Source organism: Spermophilus citellus (assembly GCF_964194105.1).
Source record: "Spermophilus citellus genome assembly, chromosome: 7".
NCBI lineage: Eukaryota > Metazoa > Chordata > Mammalia > Rodentia > Sciuridae > Spermophilus > Spermophilus citellus.
In genome coordinates, this window is record NC_138188.1 from 163,363,442 (window position 1) to 163,374,872 (window position 11,431).

The 11,431-nt window shown below is 57.8% G+C and overlaps 1 long non-coding RNA gene across 3 annotated transcripts; it reads left to right on the forward strand.

Moving 5' to 3' along the window:
* Window positions 1-792: 792 nt before the first annotated feature.
* LOC308652876 lies at window positions 793-10,806 on the forward strand. 3 transcript variants are annotated; one of them, XR_014022914.1, is made up of 3 exons: window positions 793-904; window positions 4,690-7,333; window positions 7,440-10,806. It is a non-coding gene; the product is annotated as an uncharacterized lncRNA (long non-coding RNA). The 3 variants fall into 3 exon arrangements; XR_014022915.1 differs by lacking the exon at window positions 793-904 and having other exon boundaries at window positions 4,216-5,074; window positions 6,590-7,333; XR_014022916.1 differs by lacking the exon at window positions 793-904 and having other exon boundaries at window positions 4,228-6,993; window positions 7,120-7,333.
* The last annotated feature ends 625 nt before the right edge of the window (window positions 10,807-11,431 follow it).

The following is an 11,431-nucleotide window of genomic DNA, read 5'->3' on the forward strand; positions in this document are numbered from 1 at the left end:
AAAAATGTTCAGGCGCTTTCCAAACACCAAGTCGTCAGAGCCCAGGCAGATAAAAGGCGCACTGTGAGGTCTGCGGCGTGTTTTCCACAGGAGCTGATTTATGTATTAAGACAATAAAATATTGCGGGGGAGTGCGGCCCGGTACTGTTGCCACCAGTGTTTGCTCAGCACCTCGGAGGAGACCCGGGAGGAAGCCGCAGGCTCTGACCAGCGCACAGGGACCGTGTCTGGCCAGATGCAGGAGGATGTGGAGTTATGCATTCTCCCCAGACAGAGAAAAGCACCTTTGTGACCGCCAGTCCTGGCAAGTGCCCAGCGGATCAGCTCAGCACAAGGCCGGAGGAGAAACCATGGGTCCTTCCGGTCCTGATGCAGAAATGTGAACAGCAGCAGGGATTTGGGGCTGAGTGTCCAGCTGGCAGAACTGGACCCGGCCCTGTGTTTGTGCCTGGCTGTAGGGGAGGCCAGGGCAGACGGAGCACAAGCAGTCAGCCACAGTCCTTCAGGGCTGACCTCCCCATCCACCTGGCCTGGCAGGTGCAACCTTCTCCCCAGTGAGACTCAGACTGTTCCCCAGGGGACGTGGAAGCTCTGACCCCAGCACCTGAGAGTGTGCCCTTGTTGGAAGCACTCCTGACTTCATGGAGCACCTGAGGCTTTCCTGAGCCCAGAACCCCAGGCCAAATGGGCGTTGGGACAGTTAGTTTGTGCTACAACCAAGAAAACCACCAGAGAGGCCCCAGAGAGATCAGAGAAGCCTTGGGTGCCCAGCCCCTTCCCAGAAAGGCGGGGCAGGCTCCTCCTCCGCAGGGGGCACCGTCCAGCTCCACAGACGACCTACCGTCTTAATGGTGGGCATGCGGTCACTCAGAGCCAGCAGGCCATCCTGGAGCAACACAGAAGAGTGTGCCCACGGGAGGCTGGGGCTGAGCAGAGGGAGGCAGGGTGTGTGTCAGGTGTCAAGGGCCCTCGAGGGCTAGCAGGCTGCAGCCCAGGGCTGCACGTCCAGGGCCTCGAGGGGCGTGGCGAGCAGAGAGGCTGAGTCTCAGCAGGCTAAGAGGTCACAATCTGGAGAGAAAATAGGTGACCCACTGTCTCCTGGGTCCCTCCGTGGTAGAGGGCTTTGGGGACCATTCCCACACACAGGCCTCCTCTCTCCCCACAGCCTCCTTACTCCCTCGTCCATCACGAAGCCCTCAGGGGGCATCCACGTGCTCCAGGCACTGTCCGCGGGACAGGGAACTCCACCAAGAGCCAGTCACAGCCCCTGTCCAGAGCAGGGGCTGGAGACCCAGGGGCCACAGAAGTGTACAGATGAAGCCATCAGCAAAGGGACCACATGTGGGAAAGAGGCCACGCGAGGTAGCCCGGGGCCTCGAGGTGGGCCAGACCTGGCCAGGCTGCCACGGCCCTTCTCACTGCCCCAGAGGGGCTGGTCCTGACGCTGCATCCTCTCCCACCCTGGAGGGCCCGGGAGGTGCCTGCTGAGGGACAGAGGCCGCCGCAGGCGGGTCAGGGGGAAGGAGGCAGGTGTCTCTGTCCTGGATATGGAGACACCCCGCCAGGCCGCCTTAGCTGGGAGACACCACTTTGACTCACTTGAAGGAGTAAAGATGAGTCTGCCTCTGAAACGCAGCAGGGTCCCCTCAGCAGGTGTGTTCTGGTGGCCGGCTCCCTGCTGTGGGGGTGCCCGGAGCCCAGAGCCAGCCAGGAGAGGCCCCCAACACAGCTGATTTCCAAAAGGTCTGTGACTAGACAGCAAGACTGTGGGGGTGGCTAAGCCCCCATCACTGTCACCTGGCCAATCACAACATGCTGGGGACAAGGACACGAGTGCAGGCCCCACCCCACTCCACCTCTGCCCTGAAGGCTCTGCTAGCCCCCTGTCTCACGTGAGCTTGTTGCAGGGTGTGGCCACCCAGGCCTGCCCCCTCGGCTCCCAGGGAGCCTGCCCTGTCTGTCCCAGGCAGCTCAGAGGGCCAGACCCCCAGCAACCTCAGGGGGAAGGAGGATGAGCATCCCACACCTCCCACACACACAGCACACCATGCACACACCACACCATGCACACAGCACACCATGCACACACCACACCACACCATGCACACACCACACCACACACACCACACCACACCATGCACACACCACACCACACCATGCACACACCACACCACACAAGCCACACACACACACACACCACACAGCACACTACACCACACCACACCATGCACACAGCACACCACACACCACACTACACACCACACCACACCACACAGCACACCACACCACACCACACCATGCACACACACCGCACCACACCATGCACACACACCACACCACACCACACCATGCACACACACCACACCACACCACACCATGCACACACCACACCACACAGCACACCACACCACACCACACAGCACACCACACCACACCACACCACACAGCACACCACACCACACCATGCACACACACCACACCACACCATGCACACACCACACCACACACCACACCACACCACATCACACCACACAGCACACCATGCACACACCACACCACACCACACCATGCACACACACACACACACACACACCACAGCACATAGCACACCACACAGCACACCACACCATGCACACACACCACACCACACCATGCACACAGCACACTACACAGCACACCATGCACACAGCACACTACACCACACACCACACCACACCACACCATGCACACACACACCACACAGCACACCACACCACACCACACCATGCACACACCACACCATGCACACACCACACACCACACTACACACCACACCACACCATGCACACACCACACAAGCCACACACACACACACCACACCACACAGCACACCACACCACACAGCACCACACCATGCACACACACCACACCACACCACACACCACACCACACCACACCACACCACACCATGCACACAGCACACCACACACCACACTACACAGCACACCATACCATGCACACACCACACCACACACACACACACACACACCACACAGCACACCACACCACACCACACACCACACCACACCACACCACACCACACCATGCACACAGCACACCACACACCACACTACACACCACAGCACACCATACCATGCACACACCACACCACACACACACACACACACACACACCACACTACACACCAAACCACACCATGCACACAGCACACCACACCACACAGCACACCATGCACACAGCACACCACACAAGCCACACACACACACACACACACCACCCAGCACACCACACCACACAGCACACCATGCACACAGCACACCACACACCACACCATGCACACACCACACAAGCCACACACACACACACACACCACACAGCACACCACACCACACAGCACACCATGCACACAGCACACCACACACCACACCATGCACACACCACACAAGCCACACACACACACACACACCACACCACACCACACCACACCATGCACACAGCACACAAGCCACACACACACACACACACACCACACCACACCACACCACACCATGCACACAGCACACAAGCCACACACACACACACACACACCCCACACAGCACACCATGCACACACCACACCACACCATGCACACAGCACACCACACCACACCACACCACACACCACACCATGCACACAGCACACCATGCACACACCACACCACACACCACACACACACCACACCACACAGCACACCATACCATGCCCACACCACACCACACAAGCCACACACACACATACACACACACCACACCACACCACACAAGCCACACAAGCCACACACACACACACACACACCACACTACACACCATACCACACCATGCACACAGCACACCACACCATGCACACAGCACACCACACCATGCACACACCACATCACACAAGCCACACACACACACACACACACATACACACACACCACACCACACACCACACCACACCATGCACACAGCATACCACACCATGCACACACCACACCACACCAGCCACACACACACACATACACACACACCACACCACACACCACACCACACCATGCACACAGCACACCACACCATGCACACACCACATCACACAAGCCACACACACACACACACACACATACACACACACCACACCACACACCACACCACACCATGCACACAGCACACCACACCATGCACACACCACACCACACCAGCCACACACACACACATACACACACACCACACCACACACCACACCACATAAGCCACACAAGCCACACACACACACACACCACACTACACACCACACCACACCATGCACACACACACACACACACACACACATCGCCACTCCAACCCCACAGCACACATTTCTGCCTGCATAGCTGCACACACTTCGCGACCTGCCTGGCCATGGCTTAGGGTGAGGCCTTCCCCTTGACCTTGGCCCGCAGACTCCTGGGGGTCTGGCCATCCTGGGAGGGCTGTTCTGCACACTTCAGTGTGAACAGGTGCAATGCTTCCAAAGCAAGAGGAGGCCCACAGCTCCACAGCCCCTTCTCCCAGGCCAGCTTCCCCACTGGGCCCCTCTTGGTGTGTCCCCTCTGCCACCCTGAGCTCACAGGGCAGGTGCCCAGGAAGCAGCTGGGCTCAGAATCAGCTCACCTGCTCCCGGGACATCAGAGCCCTCCTGCAGGTCTTGTGCAGGAGCTTCTGCCCCCAGGTGCCATGAGGATGGGGCTCCATCCAGGGTACTGCGCAGACACTGGGGACCCAGGACACGGCACACCTGTTCCAGGAGCCACTCACCCTCTGAGACCCCCACAGCTCCACAGCCCTTCCCCCAGCCAGCTGCTCCTGCTGGGCCTGGGGAATGTGACTGCGGGTCCTGCAGAGGCCCACCACCGGCCTCTGCCTTGAGCAGCCTGCGCTTCACCTGGAAAGGAGACGGAAGGCCCCTCTGGATGCCCGGCCAGGTTCCCATGCTGGGCAGGGAGGGAGCTGCCCCGGCCCCTGGTCTTCCACGGGCCCAGCCACCTGTCCCTGCCTAGGCTGCACAGACCTGAGAAGGTGAGCTCCAGAGGAGAACTGGCACGGGCAGGGGTGGGCCCGGGGCCAGAGGGGTGCCCGGGGGGCCTCGGGGCACCCTGCCCCCACCATGTGCAGGGGACATGTTCCCAGTCCCCTGATTCTGAACCCACCACATTTGGAAGAGGGTGGAACAGGGGGTGAACCTTGGCAGCCCGGCGTCTGCCCTGCCTCCCACTAGGAATACTGAGGCCAGGGGCCAGCGAGGCCTGGCATCAGGTGCCGCAGCCCCACATAAGGGGCTACTTTGCTTCTTCCTCTCCATCGACAGTCCTGGGGGCCATGGGACAGCCCTGAAGCTCAGCCCCCACTTGGCAGCAGGCTGGGTCAGTGTGGGCTGTACATGGGAGGGAGTTACCCTCCTGAGATCCAAGTCTGGTTCTGTGTGGGTGCTCAGCCATGATCTTGGTCCCCTTGGAACCTTCTGGATCCTGGCTCTACCGTGTGCAGGCCTGTCTCCTTTTGCTTCCTGGCTCCATAGCATGAATAGACCTTCATTCAGGTCCTACTTGGTCCTTACAGCCCGTACTCAACAGTGTTCTCTAGGGAGAAGGGACCAACAGGGTGTATGATAGATGATAGATGATGGATAGATAAGATATGAGGCTGAGAAGTCCATGGCAGGCTTCCTGCAAGCCAGAGGCCCTGGGATGCTATCAGATAAAATAGACTAAGTCACACTGTGAAAAGAGCCAAGTTCACTCTATAATGATAAAGGGACCAATTCAAGAACTGAAAAGGAGAGTTGTAAGAGATTTGGAGCACTGGCAGGTGATATTGTGATTAAGGAATCTGTGAGCACACTTATCCCTTGGGTTCCAAAATTTCCCATCAAAACTCCCAGATGCCTTCATGTTTTCTCACACACTGACCTGTCCCTCCCAGTAGCCAAGCAGGGTCCCAGCTCAGTCCCAGCAGCAAAGTCGTCATTTGGAGTGGGCAGTGAGCAGGGTGGGGCCCCATCGGTGGAAGTCATTCTCTCCCAATAGTGCAGCAGGTCATCCAGAGACCCCCGTGGGCCACCGGTCCCTGCCTGCCCTGCTGGTCCTGGCTGTGCACCTTGCGGGTGCCACGTGCACACATCTCTGCACTAGCGGGGAAGAGACTGCCCCGGGACAGCAGGCAGTGAAGAACTACTCGGTCACCCTGGGTGCTGGTGCTGCAGCGTCCTCCAGCATATGTCCAGGGCCCCTCCTCACTGCAAACTCTCCCAGTTCCCCTGGGTCCTGTTCCAGGTGCTGAGCAGTGGACAGGGGCAGGAAGGAGGCTCTAAGATGAGGCTGACAGTAGCAGGGAGACTCTGGGGAAGGATGAGGGCTTCCTATGACTCACAAAACAACGCAGGACAGAGCTCCAGGCCTGCAGAGCCTCGTCTACTATGGCAGTATTCAAGCACATAGAAAATAGGAGAATACTATAATAAGCCTAATTTCAACCAGCAAATTAGCAAGGACAGATCTTCTGCTTTCTTATTTTTGTGCATGGAATGTCTTCAAGGGAAGTGCACACACTGTGAGGGTCACCTCCAAGGACTTCACAGGACTCTGAGGGACGAGGACCCTTCCAGCACCGCCTGTGACCTGCACACCCCACAGCCCTGACCTTGATGTGCATAGGGGTGTACATTCAACTGCCTCAAGCCCCAGGCCCCATGTCACAGGAGGTGCTCTGAGGGGTGACACCGACTCCCCACTCTGCATTTGGTCTTTATGTCTCTTAAATTCTTTCAAATCTAGAACAGTTCCCTTTCCTCCCCTTCATGTCCCAGGCTTGTTCAGAAATGGCCAACGCCCCCCTTGGGATGTCTCTGCTTGCTGGAGCTGACATTGAGCAGGTCCCCTGTCCAACTTTCCCCGTGGTTTCCTGCAAACAGGAGTTCCCATCTCAGGGCTGGGCTGCAGGTCAGTTCTGCACTGGGGGAAGGGAAATGTCATGGGCATTGCCTGGCTTGGGAGGCGTCTGCACCCACTTCACCAAGAGCTTGGGCATAGTCTTGGTAGCCTGGTGCTCCGCTGCCCTCTGGACAGGCACGGTGGGCAACCTGGGTGTCCGGCTTTCCTGGGACGTTTACCTGAATAGCGTGGTGCTGGTGTGGGAGTCGCGGCTCGTGAGAGCTCCCTGCGTGGTGACCTGACACTCCCACATTCTCCTGGGCTTGCTGAATCATCCACAGGAAGAGCTCTGCAGCCATCCCTAGGGCCACTGGGTCACCCCCAAAAGAGGCTGCCCAGGAAAGATAAGGTAAGTCCTGTAACTACCAATTTGCAGAGTAAGGTGTTGGTCCCCAAATTACCGTCAAGGGTAACAGGTGAGGTGACTCTTTTTTTTTTTTTTTTTTTTTTTGCAGTCTTTGGATTTTTTCAGTGCTGCGGATGGAACCCAGGGCCTCACACCTGCTAGGCAAGCGCTCTACCACTGAGCCGAGCTGTGTCTGTGCGTGCGTTTCACATCCTAACCGCCTCCCATCAGCTGCAGCCAGGCTCTCAGGGTGCCCCAGCTGACTTGTCCAGCAATGGGCCCTTGGAGGTGACCATGGCGTCCCCGGCCAGGACCTTGATGGTCTCTGATGCCTTCCTTGATTCTGGATGCAAACGCCTCTGGTCTGGACTCGGCCATCCTCCCTGGGCTCTCAGAAAGTGCCCAAGGTGGCTTCCAGGCCCAGGCGAAGGCTCTCGGTGCTCGTGGCCAGCCAGTGGTCACAGCGCCACTCCCAGCTAGAGAACCAGGGAACGTGGGTTTTGTTTTTAAGCAGTAGAAATTTTGCTGCATTCACATAATTACTTGTTTTATTAGAAAAGAAAAAATCATTTCAAATAAAAATGCCAAATTGAACTCAAATACGATTTGTTGAATGACACATGCGATTTCCTCATGATTTTCTTTGTCCTTAGACTATATCCCACTTAAAAAAACCCCTAAATGCTGTGCTTTTATGTCATCTGAAATAAATCTTTTCTTTGTTTGGTTATGATACTAACTCTATATAAATTTTTATTTTGTTGGTTTCCTTTTTTAAAGCTACTTTCTTTTTAAAGTTTAAGTTTACTTTTTGAATATGGAAACCTCTCCATGGTTCTGCGTCAAACGCTACGGCCATGTGTGCACAGAGGTTGGTCTCAGTCCCTCACTTCACCCACCCCCACAGTCCCCATTTTTATTAGTTTCTGATTGAACTTTCCAGAGCCTTTTTTGGTAAATATAAGTAAACATGTACATAGTCACATACTCACCCTTTATTCCACAAAAGACAGCTCCCTGCTCACCATGCTTTGCTCTGCCCTTGCCAAAAGGTGCAGATGCTCCTTATGGGTCCATGCAGAAGTGGAGGGGCCAGAGGGGGAGCCCTGCAGGGCATCAAGGGGTCTGGAGTACTGGAAGCATGGGAGCAGCTTGACTTTCTAGGTATAGATAATTTTGGAATCCTGGGAAGAAAATGAGGTAGGAATGGGAATGCCCAGCCATGGTCCAGACTCGGACCTGACCAGCTGGGCACATCCTAGATTAGATCCTGTCCATCCCACGGCTCGCAGTACCGCTGCACTGAGCCAACTCCGAGTCCTCCCGGAACCTGCGAACCTGACTCTACCTGGAATAATGTCCTTTGTAGATGTGATTAAGTCACGATGAGGGCATACTGCGTCAGTGTGTCCTGTGTGTCTTCTAAGAGACGACACATGGGTAGGGGACATGGTAACCAGGCACTAAGGCAGACACTGAAGTGAGGCTCCTCTAGTCCAGTGCTAAGGGAGTAGCCTCAGTCCAGAGCGAGAGCGGCAGGGAGTGGCTTCTCCAAAGCTGCTATGAGCAGAGTCTTCCTGTCACCTGATTGCTGGCTCCAGGTCCCTTGAGCTGTGATAGAATACATGCCATGAGTTTTCAGCCACCTCATGTGCGCCACTGTGTCCTGGGCCATCTTGGAAGGTGCTCTCTGCTGAACGCCCCTCGGCCCTCAGGGAATGTGCTGGGCAGGCGACTGGAGGTGCAGGCCTCTGACCAAGGCCAGAGCAGGGGTGGTGACAGTGACTGACATGGCCCAGTGCCTGGTCCTGGCCAGCAGAAGTGGGCCATGCAGGGTGGCCTTGTGGCCAACAGGGTGGGCAAGCATGTCCAAAGCGGAAGCGGTGGGGAGAGGACTCCAGGAGAAGACAATAAGAGTGGGTGGCAGGCCACCCAGGGGAGATGCCACAGACTAGGCAGATGCGCCTGGGGTGTGGGAGGCGCCGGGGACGGCAGGAAGCCGCGTCTGGCCGGGGGTGTTGGCCCGCATCCTGGTCTCCAGCCCTTGTGCTGCCAGTGCTCGGTGATGTTTATAGAAGCCCAGCTCTGCAGGAGCCGGCAGTGTCACTGGGGTCCTTTAATGCCACTTCACAGACTCCATTCTTGCTTGAGTGATTAAAGGCATCGCAGGGTTGGCTGCAGCCTGGGTGGTCTCCTTGGACACAGGGCTGTTGTTTCAAGCCCCCTTGATCTGGGGACCGTCTGGGTGGCAAGAGTGCCCGCCCTTCTCTCTCTGACATAATAGGAGCTGCAGCCCAGCAGAGGTCCTCCTGCCAGTTCTGGAGGACAGCAGCTCCCACTGTCTCTGTGGCACCTGAGTGCTTGGCCCAACCCATCCAGGCTGTGCACCCCTCAAGAGGAGACCTGCCAGGTCCTCACAGGTCAGGGACCTGGCAGACCAAATTCTGCTGACTCCCCTCAGACCCGTGCCTTCGTCTGTTTTTCTCCCTCTTCTACTCCTGTCTGTCAAAGGGTAGCCCCGCCCAGCCATGAGCCCTCTCTCCCTGACCCCTCCCTCCCAGTCCCTTCTCCTCTCGCCCCAGCCTCACCCACACCGGCTGCACCCTGAAACCTCGGGGGCTCTTGAAACCAGCGGGAGTCTGGGACCTTGGGCATGGTCCTGGGGTAGAGTGTGGGGTTCCAGCAGGGTTCCAATGCCAGCACAGTGACCGACCTGGCTACTAGCGACTAGGCATGTAGCTCCACCCCTAATCAGTGGTGCCCGGCTCTGTACCTTTCACTGTAAGAATCCTCCCCACATTTAGGTGAGGATGCACACTACAATAAGGCTTGCAGGTGGCAGGCAGTGTGCTGTTGGGGGCACGTCCGGGGGACAACTGGAACTCTGACACAGGAGGCCATGGGCCCTTCCCAATGACCCTGGTTGGAGCTTGTGGACCATCCTCTGCTTTTCCAGGAAGTGAGGTCCCGGGACAGTGGAGAAGCCAGCAGCACATCTTTCCCTGCAATGTCACTGGCCACCTGGGACCCAGGCGCTTGGGAGCCCCACACGCCCTTGGCATCTCCAGAGTGGAGGTTCCTAGGGTCACAGAGCCAGGATTGGCCCAGGTCAGAAGAGTCTGGCCTCTCCCCGCAAGCCTCCTGTTTGAGACTCATCCCTCCTGCCTTTGGGGTGGCCCCTGCTGCTTCTATGAAGCAAAAGAGCCAGGGTCCTGCCTCCCTGCTGATTGAAGGGACTACTGGGGCCGGCTTCCGGGCATGCTTCTGAAGAGCACAGGGGCAAGTTGGGAGCAGCGACGGACACGACCTGAGCACCCACACGGGGGACGGTTCTGGAGAAGCAGGCTGGGCCCGGGTGGGCGTGCTCTGCAGCATCAAGACCACCGGACCGGAGCCTCCTGCCTTGGGGCCTCTCCTCCTGCACAGCGCCAGTGAGGTCACTCACTTCCTGGGGTCCGCTCGGCCCCCAGTACAGACACGTGTGCATGTGTGAGATCTCCGTGCATATGTATAGGCCATTCTCAGCCCTGCCGGGGTCTGTGCCCTCTCCCTGTGTGACCCCCTGGGCAGGTGAATTTTCTAAACCGTCTTCTTTCCTCTCAGCTTCCACTGACTCCAAGTCCAACATCACGTACATTTGACGCTAATGGAAACTCTGCCTTGTGACTCCGGGGTGGCCTGTGGTGAGCATGTGACAGTGAGGGCTGGGCTGGCCACCTGTCCAGGGAGGGCTGGGAGGGGCGGCTCGGGAGGCCCCTAAGCCCCTGCCAGCTGACTCAGGGCTCTGGGCCCTCAGGTGAAGGCCGATGTGTGGGCATTCGGGCCCCTCCTGGAAGCCAGCTTCAGGGGGGACAGCCCTCAGCTGGCCTGGCTTGCTGGGTGGGGACTGCTCCAGAATTCCAGGCATTTGGCAGTGGAGCAGCTGCAGGGGCAGGCTGGGCCTCCACCCAGTCCCCGGCCTCTCCTGACCCAGCCTGGCAGCTCAGCTGGCGAGGAGCGCACTGTGCAGGAGGCCTGGGGGTCTGAGGCAGGGGCAGGGGCATCAGGCCCCTGCAGCCCCCCGAGGTAGGGCTCTCTTCTCCTTTGCAAGCCTGCTCCCTC